We start from the raw sequence: 16,840 nt of genomic DNA, 5'->3' as shown, positions 1-16,840 counted from the left end.
ATAGACGAACTGAATAGAAGAACATACGCAATTAACCGATATAATACACTGTCTTCATAGCCTTAATTCCAACTAGACTAACCAAATGACGAGCTTTAGAGAGGAGATGTAATGATCTTGGGGAGGGGACAGTGCTCTCGTGTGGTATGCATGAAATTCATTGATGATGATAATCTACTGTGGCATAAGTGAAAGTAAAAAAAATCTAAAATAAGTCATAAAACTAAATTCAAATTCTACACAGACACTTTTAATGCCCTGCATAGCTGCACGTCTTATATTGTGACGTTTTTTTACTATCGGCCGCGTAAAGGAATCGGCTTTTAGTTGACCAGTGAACTAATAAAGTTAGCAGGTACTAGTTTTCAAAATCTCTTGTAAATGAAGTTTTGGAGGTAAGTAGAACTTTTTACTGTTGCAAATGTCTTTAGAAAAGAACTCTCTCTCTTCATTTCTTGAGGTGTTTGTTGAATTATGGTTTTTAATTGCTGTTTCCACTATTTATATGAATAGTCGAAACAACAATTAAATACAATAATTTTCTATACGCAGTTCTTCCCTTATTCTTTTCATTTACTGAGTAAGAGAGTAAAAATCGGCGAATTATGGCTATTAAAACAGCTCTTTAAATTGATTAGTTACCTTAATAAGAATTGCTACTTTTGGAAAGAATACTACATGACTTTCTGTGCATAGTAAACGTTTTAATTAATAGATAGATGAGAGTGTTTTATGTTTGCAAATCATCCACATGTTGTGGTATTGCACCAATTGAAAGATACAAGTTCTGCCGAAGATTATCGATACTTTGTGTTTTGTTATTTCGTTTATTAAGGATCTCACTTATGCATTATAATTTTCTTCTAATGGATAATGAATATTTATTTTTACTAAATTATAATAGGCATTTATTATCCTCCTTTTGATAAAAAAAATATTACTAGCTTGAAACCTTTTCGGCTTTTTCTTCATTCAAATTCCAGAGCATGTAATATTGATCAGAAACTTTCGGGTAATTTGAAAATACGCACATTAATTCAGATGGATATAAGATGAGATTAATTGCCAAGAAGTTATATTTAGTGATTTATTACATTCATAAATAATAGTCTTCTTAGGATGTATTTAAATCCCTAAAGATTGTGAATTTACAACTTTTTAATGTCCTAAACAGGAAACCAAATTTAGTAGGACTTGCTCGACACATCCTCCCTCAATTTTGCCACATAAATAATATAAAAGAATTATATTATCTTATATTTATATTCTTATATTCTCTTGTATTTAACAACAGATATATAAAAAACAATCAAAAAGAATAGCAATAAGAATAGTAATAAAAATAAATAATAGTAAACAAAAAAGTGTTAGTTAATCGGATATTGACAACAAGCATTCTGCAGTCTCTTTTAATATTGCTTTCCATAGAATTTCCATTTTTGTATAAGTGTGCTCTCTTATTATCATCATCCGTTGACGCGTAGGCCCAACGCTGAGCAAGCGATCTTCGGAAACCTTATCCAATAGGTTGGGATAGGATGGGTAGTCCTTATTGTTGCACTCAGCTACTGTGTTAGTTAACTGCATGTATTATCTGGCTATTTTGTATGTATGTTGCAAGGTAAAAAAACTGTTTCGGTTTTTTAAGTAAGCCGTTTTTTAGGTAAGTCTTACTGTCTCAGAGAATGACTAACTTATTTTCAGTTGAAAAACGCATAAGATTTTTCGCATTCTTAAAAGAATTCGAATTGATGTCTTTCCAACTAAAGTATCGTCGATATCGACTGAACTAGAGACTCGCTGTTTCATATTTATTATCGTTTGTTTGCCTCCATCTTTAAGTGAGTACACGTTTTAGGACTGGAAAATTTATATTGTAATAAATAATGACAATCTACATATTTTCACTAACAAAGAATTACTGATCTTCTTAGTAATTACTTACAGATGTTTGATACCTGATTTCTGCAAATTACTGAAGAAAAATTGTGAACGTCATGAAAACGACGTATATTAATAACAAAGGGATTAAATATTCTGCAGATTATTTCCTAAACGCATCTTCTACTTTGATATTCATTTTTTTCATCTAAAGAAATAACTGTTTTATTTTTCCAGCTGCTTTATTTCTAAAGTAAAACAGTACGGTTAGGTTAAAATTTGTGTGTGAAGCAGAAAAGAGCATTTATAGCTATATTATCGTACTACTGTGCAGTACATTCTGAAGTGTTTTTAGAACCCCTTTAATTAACTATACTGATTGCAAGTCATGGCACGTACAACGAAATCATACCGTGACGGTAACGGTCCGATTCAGCGAACCAGAACCGGGTTAAGTTGTGGGATAGCGGACTGTCTCGGTCTTCGAATTTACCTTGACTTTTAATTCCATACATATCATTCTCAACGCTGCAGTGTACGAGAACGCTTTAAACATATTTTATACACAAGGGTATCTTTGAATGGTTCTCGATTTCGGTCTGCTGTCTTTCCTTTTTAATTTTTGGAGATCACATTTTTCATGGGAGAATTAAGTGATACAATTTTCTACGTTAGGAGAGATTTTTTTTTTGAGCACTGTAATAAGACTGGCGACGAGATAATATATAACTCCTCCTCAAAAAAATACGCATTCTATTACCATAGTGATTAAACCGGATCTCTCTCTCTCTCTCTCTCTCTCTCTCTCTCTTATTGATATTTTTTTAATCTTTGTACTATTTTTATCATCATTCTAAAATATCTAACCGTTGCAAGAATATCAAAAAGTAAAATAATACGAGACATAAATATGCACTTAAAGAAATTATATAAAACGTGTGTGTGTGTGAATGTACACAAGCCAGCGTCTAAGTGCAGCGACGAGGCTCGTACGTGTAACAACGCATACGGGTTTGGTCAAAGTGATGATTATGAGATACTCAGCATATGGTTCAGATATTGTTCGTGTTTTTTTTTTTTTTTTTTCAGCACTAGCTCCAGTGTCACCTTACACTGGAGCTAGTACACATTTTCTTCATTATTTATTATGAAGAAATCGATTATTATCCTTACATTGGATAATACACATTTTCTTCATTATTTCTTTTATTTCCTGGTGTATTACCTCTTGAACTTGTTGTTTTATTTCTAGGACTTCCAATTCTTTTCACTTATTAATAAGTGTGTTTCCTTGGCCTCTCTGCATATGCATGATTATCTATAGATGAAATATGAGAAGAATTTTGCGTCTCATCACATATCATCATCATTAGAATCTACATTTATAATGTAGATTCTATAAAGATGTATAATTCTTTAGAGATGTACTTTATACTATTCTAATTATTGAAAAATTACATAAGTCATAAATTTAAAAGTAGAATTTTGAGTTAGATAAAGTATATATATATATATATATATCTCTTCTGAGGATCATTGGGATTACTAACATATTAGGATTTCGTACCTGTTCCATTTTTATGCTTACGCTTGGACCCATACCGTACCCTGCAAGCTATCGAAACCACGATTCGACGGAATAGACTAGTTAATTCTTACTCCTGTAGTATATTGCGTGTGTTCTTCTGGCCGATTTACTTGTTTTATGGGATGAAAAACCCGAGTTTCCGGTAGAATACACCTTACCACCTATGTATGAGACCAACTAACTGATCTTCAGATTAAAAGTTCCTGTAAAGGCCCTTCGTTTATTAGACGGAATTTGAACCCAGGTCTTTCCAACGAAATGGCATCATCGAAACCGACTGGCCTACGGAGGCTCGGACGGGATTTCGTATAGTATGGACAATTTCCTTATTTCATGATTTGAATCACTAAATCAGAAAAATGTATACAATATTTCGAGAGGACTAGCAAGAATTATAAAATAATCAACACTAATGGGAAAAACATCCTTAACTTGATCTTCTACTGTATATGTTTTCTAATAATCATATTCTTTCCAAGTAATTTATTTATAGGATATTTATGATAATAAAATTACAAATAAAAATTATCAAGATTTAACATTTATGAGTCTTCCTCAGTTGACAAGCTTTTCTAACTACTATTTCATTTTTACATGGAAGAGTAAGCCATATTCTTAAAACACATTTATCAAATGCAATCTGTTTTTGTGCTGAATGTTGAAAAGTTATCCACAATAATGTGTCATTATAGAAGTTAAATTCGTATTATATTATTTAATGTTGAAACAATAAATTATAACCTTGGTGTTGAAAGTATTTCATCATCATCTAAACTTATTTCATCAAGATATTTGGTCCCTTTCATAATTTTTCACTCGAGCAGTTGCCTGTGTTTCTTAATTATAAATATAGCACTGATCAGAGCATACAGTTAGTGTATTGAAATCAGACAAGTTTTATTCCTCTAGAAGCTACCCTTCAACAGAAAAAAAAAAAAAAAAAGATCGTATATTTAGATGTAAGATTCCGAAAGTTTATGACCACAGAAGACTTATGTTTGTTTGGCAATTCTAAGACAAAAATTTTGATTTTGCCGTTTTCATGAATCGTGGTTTCGATAGCCTGCATGGTACGGTATGGGTCCAAGCGTAAGCATAAACTATAAAAGAGGTATAATACCTGTTTTATAGTTCATGAACAGTTTGCAGTTGTTTATTACTTTATGTTTTAGAATTTGGGTGCAACAATTAAACAGACTCTTCGACTATAAATAAATACCTAACAGAACATTATTTTAACAAGTAATGAACAGAAAGGACGTTGAATAATCGATTTGCTACAATAATGTTCATTGTTTATGAAAACGGCAAAAGCTAAACTTTTGTCTTGGAATTGCCAAACAAACATAAGTCTTTTGTGGTCATAAACTTTCGGAATTTTACATCTAAATATACGATCTTTTTTTTTTCTGTTGAAGGTTTTATTGTTCTTTCTCGGTGGTGTTGGTTTTACCATTTTAAAATACTCAAATTCTGAAGAGACACTTTACATTGGCGTGGGCACGAGCAGCCGATGCCATTTGGGCAGGGGAGGACCGAAAAAGAAGCAAGCAAAGAAGCAACTGTCCATAATGCAGTGTCTACACTCTCGTTGCCCTGAGCCGTGGAGCCTAAGCCGCCACCAATCGATACCGCGAGTACTCCGAAATTGAACAAATGACAGACAAACACATCTCGGCGGAGTACAGCAGCCTGATTGATGGCATCTGATGAGCGGTGAGGGACTGGTGTGCGCTACTTGATTCCCATCATCATCCAACCTTGGAGCTGGAGAGGTCTCTGGAGAGAGAAAACGTGGGGGTAGGAGGAGAGGGCGGAGAAGGAGGAGAGGAGAACTTGTATTAGGGAGGGTTAAGGGGAAAGGACTACCAGACAACCTCGGCGTCGTCAGAACAAATTGGTCGATGGCTTGGGAATGCGCATTTTCTTAGGGGTTTTAACAGCACTCGAGAGAGCGCAAATATTTTTGTACTGAAAGTCGTGGAAATATCTACAGATAACAAAATGGATTTATTTAAAGGTCACATTGAAGAAGAAATCTCTGCAGAACCGAGCTAATGCTCGAGCAATTATAATAGTGATTTTGTACAGAACGTGCAATTACTTCTCTCGTTCTGCTAATTCATAATAGTTTTTTTTTCTTTGCTGTCAGGTGCAATTTACTCGGCATTGTTTCCGAAAGGATGTTCTCCATTTGTAAGAGTTATAGCAGTCTTAGTTACCGTTGTTAGACGGTAGTGAAATGGCCGAAGGTTAAAAATACTTATACATCCCAATGTTTTATTTATATAAAAAAAAAACTGTGTTGTTTAAAATGTATGAATTGTAACTTTCAGAAAAAGCATATAGTGAATTGCGTGAATGAAACCGAATTCCTAGAATTCTTCATGAAAAATAAATAAAATAAAAAATAACGAAAGCAAAGGGATAATTTCGCTTATAAAAGAGCGAGACCATATAAATATATTCGTATTTCTTGATTCTAAGTTTTAGTAATCTTTGAATTATCAGCATTTATAAATTAAAAATTCCTTCGTAAACAAACAAATAAATAAACACTACAGACTACTTAAGATATCTGAACATTTCTTAATTAGAAATTGCTAAGCATTTTTAGAAATGCTCAGCAATCTGAGCATTTCTAAAATTACTGTCAACGTTCGGATTCTTAGCGGTTGCGCCTTACTCAAGGTATGTTAAACGTTAGTTCTGATATGTTTAAACATTTCTCCATTAATGAGTAGGCGAGGACGAAAAAGTCCCCCCCACCACCACCGAGAAAAGTAATTAGACTTTTCATATAGTAAGATATGGGCAATGAGGTTATTTTAGATACATCATCCATGCACTAATTATGCTTCTACTTGAACATTCTTAAACATTCTGTCAAATCTTGAACATTGTTGAAAGTCTGTTTACCAAACTAAATATTTTTAATATCTCTTTTGCCAGAGGAGATGAGGTGATGAAGATTAATAGAGATGATAGAGATTCACAGCGAAATGCTAATCATTTATTTTTTTTTAATTTCTGTACAATGTATATCGATAATTCTTTCTGAGCTGTATTTAAATTTTATGAATATTCCGATATAGACATCGCTGATTCATCTACGTAAAGTCAAGTTTATTTCACTTTCTCACTCTCTTTCTCCTTCAATATTGTGTTTTTGCCATAGACGATCATCGAAAATGTGCCGTTAGTTTATTCGCTTTTTACTTAACATTTCTTTTTGCAATGTTTATTTCTACTTTACATTTTCTATCGCATTGCAAAACTTCTTCAAAGCCTAGATCTATATATTTTAATTAGTTATTCTACATGACTGTATGTAAATTTAATGAATAGCGTACCTTGGTTTCATTGTAAAAATAACCACTTCTTTTATTCACTTTCATTCCAAAGCATAACTTGCACACTGTGATGCTCTAGTGTTTCACCAATCATGCTACCACTTAAATTCGACAACCAGGAAAACTATAAAATACTCCGAGAGCATCTTATCCTTCTGTGCTGATGTAGGCATGACCAACATAATGACAACTGAAATATTCTTCTTTTACAAGTAGACGAATATTTTTCAACTGGGGTGCGTAATAATGTTGTAAAATTGAGTATTGAGAGCCAAACGTTAGAGTTTTTAATGTGATTCTTAACCATGAAAGATTAGAAACTTATAGGACATTAGGACGGTCAACGGGCTAAGGATGTTTTCTATTAATTTTATATTTTGTTGGATTTTGATTTATTTTTACATAGTCTAGTAATCCTGTTCTAGAGACAAAACATGGATCTTTTTCAAGCCATTTTAGTTCTCCAGTAAGAGAAGTGTTGGTCTTATACCGGGCGATAACATTCATCTCCCACCTAAAGAAATCCACAAACATCCATGATGGTGGAATTCGAACCCGTTTCTGTCGGTTGAAGAGTGGATTCGCTAACCATTTCAACCAAACCGGCACGGTTGCAAACTTCAGTCACTTTTCTTTTGTTCTCTTAAGTAGAGATTTCATTCTTCGGTGATAAGAGCCTCCTTAACTCACTCATTGTAGACTATGCTCTTTGGTTGGAAAGACTTAGAGTTTGAATCCCGTCTAAGACGCAAAGGGTCTTTGTAAGGATCTTTTAGCCGAAGATAGGGGAACTGGTTTTATTCGGAGGTGATCAGAGTTTTTCTTAATAGAAACTCGTGTTTTTCACCCTGCTAAATAGACAAACTGACCATATTAACAAACATAACGCACTGCCTCATAGCCTTAGTTGCTTTGACCTTTATTCCATCCAAGAAGAACAGCTCAGCTGAAATATGATTCGTTTGTTATTCAGGTGTCCAATGTGATCTCTATCAAATATTTTAGCACTTATTATATCTCGAAAAAATGTTATTATTATCAATAACTCATTCTCCTCGGAGATTTCACAACTAAGTTTATTATTTGCTTGAGTTAAAAAAATGCAACTTAATATGGACTACCGATCAAAGAGATTCCGATAGTATATCAACGATAATTGCCGAATTGCGAAATATAAGAGAATTTCTTACTGGTCTTCTAAAATGTGAACTCTTCAACCCTGTCCCTGTTAGGATTGTTACGATTTACATGAAAAATGAGACCGTTCCATAAATTAATGAATCCTAAATTCTTGACGTACACGCAGTTAACTGATCGTAAACTAATTCATATAAACCAAGCGTTACTTCACTATCGGTGTGTATAAATATTCATGTTTACACGCCTCAATTCTCTTAAATATTTGAGAATAAAGACTATATTTTCTTTAACAAAAAAGTTTTCATAACTAATAATTCTTTCATCTCAAGAACTCAAACATATTCAAAATACACTAAGACAGGACTGAAAGCTAATGCATTGTCCCTTTGGAAGCTGTTTTCCTGCAGAGCACCGAAGATGGGAGGTTGAGGAGCATCAGTTTAATGGTGTCCGCAGGCACCTTTAATTGTTCGCTTCGATCTTCCCCATTATCGGCAACGTCCAACGCAACACGCCGCTACAGTTCACCAGCCACGCCCATAACCATTCCGCTGCTGCAAGCTGCGTCATCCACGGCGCGTGTAGCACCGCCCATGGCTTTGTCCGCTAGCTCTCCTGCTCCTACTGAAGGGCGAGCCTTTCTTTACTGCATCCAGCAATGCGAACTTGAAGAGGGGAGGGGAGGGGTGGAGAAGATGGTGAAAAGGCCATGAAGAAAATGAAGAGAATATGCGCTCGATTTAAAGATTGCAGGAGTTTTTTTTTTATTATTATTATTTTCTTTAGCTTATTCTTCGGATACTGGCAAACGAACATCAGCACAACATTACCTTGATCTGCAGGATACCCAAAATAAAGTCATCTCACTAAGGAAGTAGAACGTTAGGCAACCGCCGAGATAGACCGAGAGAGAAATGTAATTCTTCAGACCATTAATTCAAAATGTTGTCAACAACTACATTTGATTCCATTTTAACAGAAATTCTCAGATTACAACCAGATGCACTCTTTTGTTTCTTTGTTTCAAAAATACAAAGGCTATTTTCATATCTTTATTATATGTCATCTTTTTTCAGAAAATAGTATATTAAATGTTGTTCAGAACATAAACCACACCCAAAGATATCATTTTAAAACAAGTAATATTACTCATTACGAGTAAGTACTTTTCATTTGTCATTCTTGAAAGTTTTAAATTCAAAAGTTGTTGATTTTTCCACTTGATGTATTAGTTATGTATTTGCTTAATATTTAATTAGTTACATTATCTCATATTAGGCAAAAAGGTGTAAATCTACTTAAGATATTTTCATAATCTACTTCGAAATAAGTGCTCATATTGTTATCAAATTGCTTGCTGTAAAATTAGTGCAAAATTATACATGATTTGTATAAATTTTAATGTGTAACTTATTAATGTTAATTTCAATATTTTAAACTGGCGTTGCATCTGCAGCTGGTTAATAATCTGCTTCTAGAAACGTGTAGTTTCGCTTGGGAAATTTCTTTCCAATCTTGTTTCGATAAGTAGTTGGTTTTAATGTTATGCTTGAGAGATTTTTCTACATCATGTTAAATTCTGCTAATCTTATCTTGCAATTATAAAGAAACCTATCGTTATTTCACAGTTGAGACTAATGATTGAAAAAAAAAGTTTAGTTTAACTCTTTAAAATTCGATAATTTTATAAAGGGTTACTGCTAGATTAATCTGAAATTAATTCAGTAAATCGAAACACTGTTGATTGTTCAAATTACAATAATCCGGCAATCGGTTTATTTGAAGTATTTTTTCAAAATATATCATGCACACCCAAGAGTGCATTATAAATCCTTGAATTATAGAATACTTTAAAAGATATGAGAGTAAGTGCTGAAGAGCCAAAAATACAGATAATAACAGAATACTCGCTACATTAATAGTTCAGATTAGTCAGTTACTCCATATATTTTTTTTATTTCATAAATCTTTCTTATTCTGTATTTCAATTAGAATAAAGCTACGAAACCTGCAACTCCACTTACCATTGTAACTTGAAATTTCGCACCGGCAATAAATCGATAGTTTCGGACCAGCTTTTGGATTCCAATGCTGATTTGTAATCATGGACACATTTTTCTGGTTTAAGCCTTTTGAGAGATTGCTCAACTCCATGTCTGTGCATGAGTAGTCTTGAAGAAACTCGAGGGTTATGAAAATATGTACTGCACATGAACAGCTTAATATTAAACTATTAAAAGGACATGAATTTGCCTTTTATTTATTACTTTGATCAATGGATTCACTAGCCTTACTGCTCTTTGAACTATTGATCGTTATCAAAGACCATGCAGAAACCTTCCTCATATCATCGGTTTTGAGAAGCATTTTCGAAAATGAACTGTCGATTAGTTAGTTAGTTTAGCATCTGTTCTTCAATAATTATGTGCATAATTATAATTATTGAACAAAAGAAACTAAAAGGCGGATAATGAAATTTATTAAAAGTAAAGATCAATAAATATCCTTTATTAATTTATTAGTAGTTTACTACAAACGATACCATATTAAAATGCTTTCCCATACAATTATGTACTTTTTTATATCTAACCAACACACGAAATGGCGCAAGTCATATAGCAGAATAGTGGCTTGTGTAGATGGGATAAGAAAAGAAGGAATGTTTTGATATTTCTTGAAACGATAGAAGCAACTGTGGTAATCAGTTGAACATAACATTGTCCATGAAATACCTATACGGAGATGTAAGGCCGAAACAGAACATCTATGAAAGACCGATTGGAGTAAATCTGTGAGAGAGGAGAGCAGCAAAATGGGATTTCCCCTCTTCTGGAGAGCATCAAACAATTTTGGGTTTCTAGAGTACCATCCAAATGTGTGAGCAGTATTCCATGATTGAATGAATTTGGGATTTATGCAGTATTGGAAGTTGTAAAGGTGAGAAGCAGTGGCTAAAAGTCAGGGGCGAATGCTGGTCTTGAAATTCACGCTTTCTCTTGTTGTCATTCAGGGAGTCAGAGGTATGATTGAAGTCTGATTAGCGAAATAATGAATTACTGACCATTCAAAACTATATATTTAGAAATTTATGCACATTTAATCATACAAATACAACATTTATTTTACAAATGATATTCGATCTTTTTCAATTTAGCTACTTGAATACAAATTCTACCCTACGGTTCTTCTTTATGAACTGGTCAATAACATCGTCATAAAAAGTTGGTTGTAACTTAATTTTCCCAAGCAACACGCACACTTGTGAAGGCTGGCTGAAGCTCACTGGCTAGAACTATGTTGACTGCGTATGGCCTGTGTTTAAGCAACAGAGTGAGACGACGTGAAATGGCTATGCGCGCACATGAAAGCACAGTGCTGCTGGGAGGACCTGGAAGCTCTTACAACCGAGCAAGCCAAGGTAGCTTTCACTAGACGAGCATGCATCGGCCTTCGATACACAATGCAAAGGGATAAGAAAAGCTCAATTATTGCCGCGCAAGCTTAAGACGTCTTCTGTCTACAAAAATAAAAGTCTAAATGGAATGCTTATAAATGCATTCATTTATTAACAGATAAATATTACTTCTTTCTTAATTAATGAACTTGCGCAGCAAGCATAGCAAGCATGGAGAATTCGCCCCTGCTAAAAGTACACTTTTTTTTCTTTTTTCTTTTTTTTTAAGGTACAGAAGATATGGTGTAGATATATTTGGGTCAGAAAGGACTGGAGGTATTATTCAGTACAAGAAGAGAAATCTGATCATGTTTGGAGATTCTGATATTATCAAAATTAAGAGAAGTAATGTGCGACTCTTCTTTTCTTGTGAGAAGTTACAGGTAATGTGTTTGGCAGTTCACAAGATTATCACAAGGGTCTTTTTTCCACAAGGTTTGTTTTCCAAAGGTTACCGAAAGTTTTTTTTTTCCTACAAGGTTTACACAAGGTTATCCCGCTTTTTTTTCAAGGTTATCAGGTTTTTCTACAAGGTTCTTCACAAGGTGAACCTAATTCAATGAAGAGCAAGGAGATCAGATTTTGAAGCATCGATTAGGAAATATTTTCACTTCTACTTCATTGCAACTTTGTGCACTGTTGCACTCTGCACACAATAAAATAACATTAAAAAAAAAAAAACTTTCGAGAAAGTGAAATAATGAAACTAAGACAGCAAGAAGAAAATTTAAATTTTATTGTAATTACATAGGCTTCTTTATTTTTATTTTTTTTGTATAAAATATTATTATTATGTGACACCTCTAGGGAGTCCAAAGTCTCATCGAGGGAGAGTGTGCCAACAGCGTCGAACGATTTCATCCCTTCCAACTACTAACCGTGCTCAAACTTGCTTAACTTTTTGCGTGAGCCATTAGTAACAGAGGCTCTACCAATCGACCAACCTTTGCTTGCAAAATATAGTTTCATTGTTGAATTAAATATTTCTGTATTCTATATAATACTTTTAACTGCGCAATGTGTTCAACTGCACGAAATAGTTTGGCATTAAGAATTGAAATATTGAAGAACTGAAAAAGAGCAGTAATTCTGCGTTGAAATGAAAAAAACCTTCACATTGACCATACAACTCATCTAAGAACATGAATGGAAACGAAGAGTTGAAAATGACTGATCAAACATCTTTGTAGGCGTTTTGTTAGGGTAGAATTCTACAATTATTGAAGAAACGTTTGTGTGCACATTAGGAAGAATTTTAGAAAACTTTGATTTTTATCAATATTGGAGCTATATAGTCTCAAAATCAGGTTCTAAAAAACATGTAAAAAACTCTCGGAACTCTATATATAAATATTGTTCTACCTTAAATATTCGGTTACTTCAAGTATCTACAGAAAAGGAATTAATGCATGAAAATGAAAATATAATTGGAATCATTAATATTATTGCTTTGTTTTTTTTATTCTTCAAATACAAGAGGAAAACGTTTTTGTTTTCATTAGTCTTGCACTTATAATTCTTAACATTACGTTCTTACTTGTATAGATTAATTTGTGGCCCATTGAGTGTGTGAAGAGATCTGAACTAGCATTCTGTAACGTGGCTTATTCTTGGATATAAGAATATTCAAATGGAATTTCTTTTTCTACAGACAAAAAAAACCCAAATATGTGAAATTTGTGATATTAGCCCCTAACAAAGAACCATTACATCGTCTGTTTGTTAATTCCATCTGCCTTCGATTATTTATTTTGGTCTTCTGGTATATTCTTTGTCTCATCTTCTATCTAATGTATTCGACTCAATGGCCTATCACAGCCAAGTAACTTTTGCATTCGTAAAAATTGCAGTTAATCCTATCTACATACAGTTTGCTATTTCTGTCAATTTCATGTGCTGCCCTTTAGCCGGGTTTTAAAGATGGAAATTCTTCTATACCACTTTCTTATGAATCCGGCTAAGTCACTTTCAGTTGAAATTCCCATGTAAAGGTTCTTTGGAATCTTTCCAAACAGGGAACATCAATACTACTGACTGAGCTATGGAGGTTTTTAACACAGTCCTGAATACCGATAATTCCCCAGTTCCCTTTCTGATGCGAAAACAGCGTATGAGGTTGTCTAATGGCGACAGCTTGATAACTGAAAGGAGACCTTCTACAGCTTATAAGAAATGTATAATTGGGCTTCTGACCCAGTATCGGGTCCTCGGTTTCTCATGCTACACTTTGTTAGAAACTGTCCATTTGAATGTTGAACGAACGAAGGTGAGCTAGCAGTTTGGGATAGCTTCTCACCTAATTGCATAGTACATTGGTAGAAACGTCATATACATTATGGTAGTACAGCATAATCAAGTGTTATACTGACTGGCTTTACATCGTTAAACGAACATCCCCAACGCTGTTTTCCTAAGGATGAATAGAAAAAAGTCAGCTACTTTAACAACTCACCTCCTCCCATCTATACGCGTTTGAAGATAATCATTATCGATATATGAAACATCAACAAAAAATATATTAAACTAGCAGAGGAACTATAGAAATACCATGCATATATAATTGGTGTTAAGATAAAAAGAAAGATAAAATATGTGAGATCTTTTTAAATTAGGCTTGCAGTGATTTATTCAATGATCAGAAACGATAGAAGCAGCTATAGTATTTAAAACTAAACATAAACTTCTTCACTGATAAGCAGTTTCTACGAGTAGTAGAATGAAGTAGGAAATTTTCAAAATAGAAAGCCAGATAGCGAGACTTATTTGTAACTTTATTTCGCTGAAGGTGTCAGTAGGAAAAAAGGAAAGAAATTTTTCTATTTGCATAAAGAAAACGGAAGAGCTGGCTGGTGTTGGAAACCTAAACAGCAGAGTGTAAATGTATAATCTACAAAATTTGAAACTTTGAATAAAAAAACAAGCATTCAAAAAATAATGGAAGGATCGGTTATTGATTCATTCAGTTCTGTCCATACCCACTGTGCGGTAGCGTAGAATAACTGAAATTGAAATTCATATGACCATGCAACCTTTTGCCACTGGTTAAGTCATCCAATGTCAGTTTCTATGCTAACTCGTACCCACTTGTTTTCAACTGACAGGAGTGGAATTCGTTAAAGTCATCTTACTATAATTATTCCTTCCTAATATGGTGACGCATTGTGCATTCCTGTATGCTATTTTCAGATCACTGTTATATTGTGCTGGCATTCTGGAAGCTATCTTCGGCCGCGGGACTACAATAAGCCTGATGCTTTCTGGTTGTTGAACTATTTCAGCATGACAGTAGGATTTGGTAGGTTTGTTGGGGTTATGGCCAGACATATGAGGCCAGTGCATATGTCTGTTAAGTATGCGTGTTCTAAAGCAGGTTTGCTGTTTTGTGAGATAATATACCTTTTTTTTCCTTCCTCAGGGAAACCATGCTACCTCTATGCGATTCCGGCAACTCACCTTCGGTTGTCCAATTTCAACTGAATAAAGACAAATTTGGGAATGGGGAATGTCACAGACAAAATGTGTCTTTTCTTTGGAATGCTCATTGAGTTACTGTATGCTTGTGATTGTTCGGGGGGGGGGGGAAGCTAATCTGCTTGAAACAGGTTAATTCGTCCTCGGTTAAGTACTACTTTTTATTTCATATAAATTCCCCTCGTCATTGTGTTTTCTTCCACGTAGGCTAAAGAGGCAGTAATTTGCTTCTTAATTGTCATCATCATCATCTTCATCATTTTCTTCTCTTCTTCTTCTTCTTGACTCATCCTAAGCCTCTCTGAGCCTATAGATACAAAAATAATAATAATAATAATAAACTACAAATGTATATAACAGCATATCGTCTCTCTCTCTCTCTCTCTCTCTCTATCTATGTATCTATCTATCTATTTATCTCTGCTAATTATTACAAACCCTTGTAATGGTTGCCTTTCGAGAACGAGCATTCTTCCTTATTCGAAAGAGTTTTAATACTGTGGATTAGTCTAGTTAGTTAAATTACAGGAATATGTGAAAAAAACTTTCTTAAGAACATCCCAATAATGGGAATAATCCATAAACGTATTAGAAACAAACAAACAGAGAGTTCTATAGTGATTTCTTTTCTTCTAGTATATAAAGGTACACTAGAAAATAATGAACAAGAAAGTACAGTAGCATTACTTCCCTCCTATTTTCAACGTTCTGGAGTTTTATATTACTTATTGTCAGCTCTTAGTTTTTAGCATTTTTATTTGTGAGGTTTCACATGTCCTGCACAGTTTCTGGCTTCTTGTCTATCTATTTGTCTTTTGCAATTACACGAATCCTTTTGAAATAATCAGCAATGATTCCTGTGCATTTAAAAACCTTAATATTAATTAAGGACCATTATTGATATTATTTAGTATTTCATGGGTTACTAATTTCCACACTTTGGTATCACTGTTTTTCTTTTTTTCTTATTTGTTTATTTTTTACTACAGTCTTTCTTGCCCGTGATAAGTAAGTGGAGTAAGGTTACGTAATATGAGAACTCTACTGCACTGACCAAACATTTGTTTTCCGGTTTTTATGTCACTTCAATGTGTGTTTTGAGAAAATCATACTACAATGGATGTCAGAATCGGTGTCAAAATGGGTAGCGTTGTCTGCTAATCCTTATTATTATTAGAGGATAAGAATTATTATCCTGTGAAAACAATGGTTAATTTGAATAACTGTTATTACTATCCTGAAAAAAGCATTTTTTTATTTTATTTTATTATTATTATTTTACTTGTAAGACACTTTTCGAAGATAAGCATACAGTTGTATTTAAGAGGGAAGATGCAGAAAACAAGAAAGCTGGACGCTGATCCTTATGACGAGCCCCAAGAATAGCTAGAAATAAACCATCAGGGGAAAAAAGGAGAAGGAGGGGGGTAAGAGACGAAAAGGCACAAGATAGGAACGAACAGTTACATTATGCATTATTTTCAACGTTCATATCAAATTGTAGTAATTGATATCTTCTAATGTCTTTCAGCTGACTAAACAAGTAAACGTGCAGCACTTCTGAGTTATTACGATCCTCGATTGCCAGACGTGCGGTAAAACCTTGTTTCTAAAGATAGCTTCGCAAGGAGACATGACTAACTTAATTAATGCACTTGCATGGCTAGTAGCAGATGTGGGTTGGTTACCAATTGTGTATTCTGAACATGTTTCCTCGAGTTTCTGTTTTCACTACACGTTGCAAAAGCTGTGAAACAGACTTCAAAATCTCTGCGAGTGCTTTAGAAATATCGGAAATGTTCACGATATTCTCATGACTGTTTAAAAAGGATTACCTTCTATGAGCATAATAATCTACGTACTCTTGAAAACGTTAATTCGTATATTAAAAGACATTACGTACTGTGTGGAATCGTAATAATAATAATAATAATGATGATGATGATGATGACA

Source organism: Typopeltis vanoorti, chromosome 7 (genome assembly GCF_054136105.1).
Source record: "Typopeltis vanoorti isolate ZY-2024b chromosome 7, IOZ_Tvanoo_1.0, whole genome shotgun sequence".
Lineage (NCBI taxonomy): Eukaryota > Metazoa > Arthropoda > Arachnida > Uropygi > Thelyphonidae > Typopeltis > Typopeltis vanoorti.
This window is presented reverse-complemented; position numbering follows the sequence as displayed.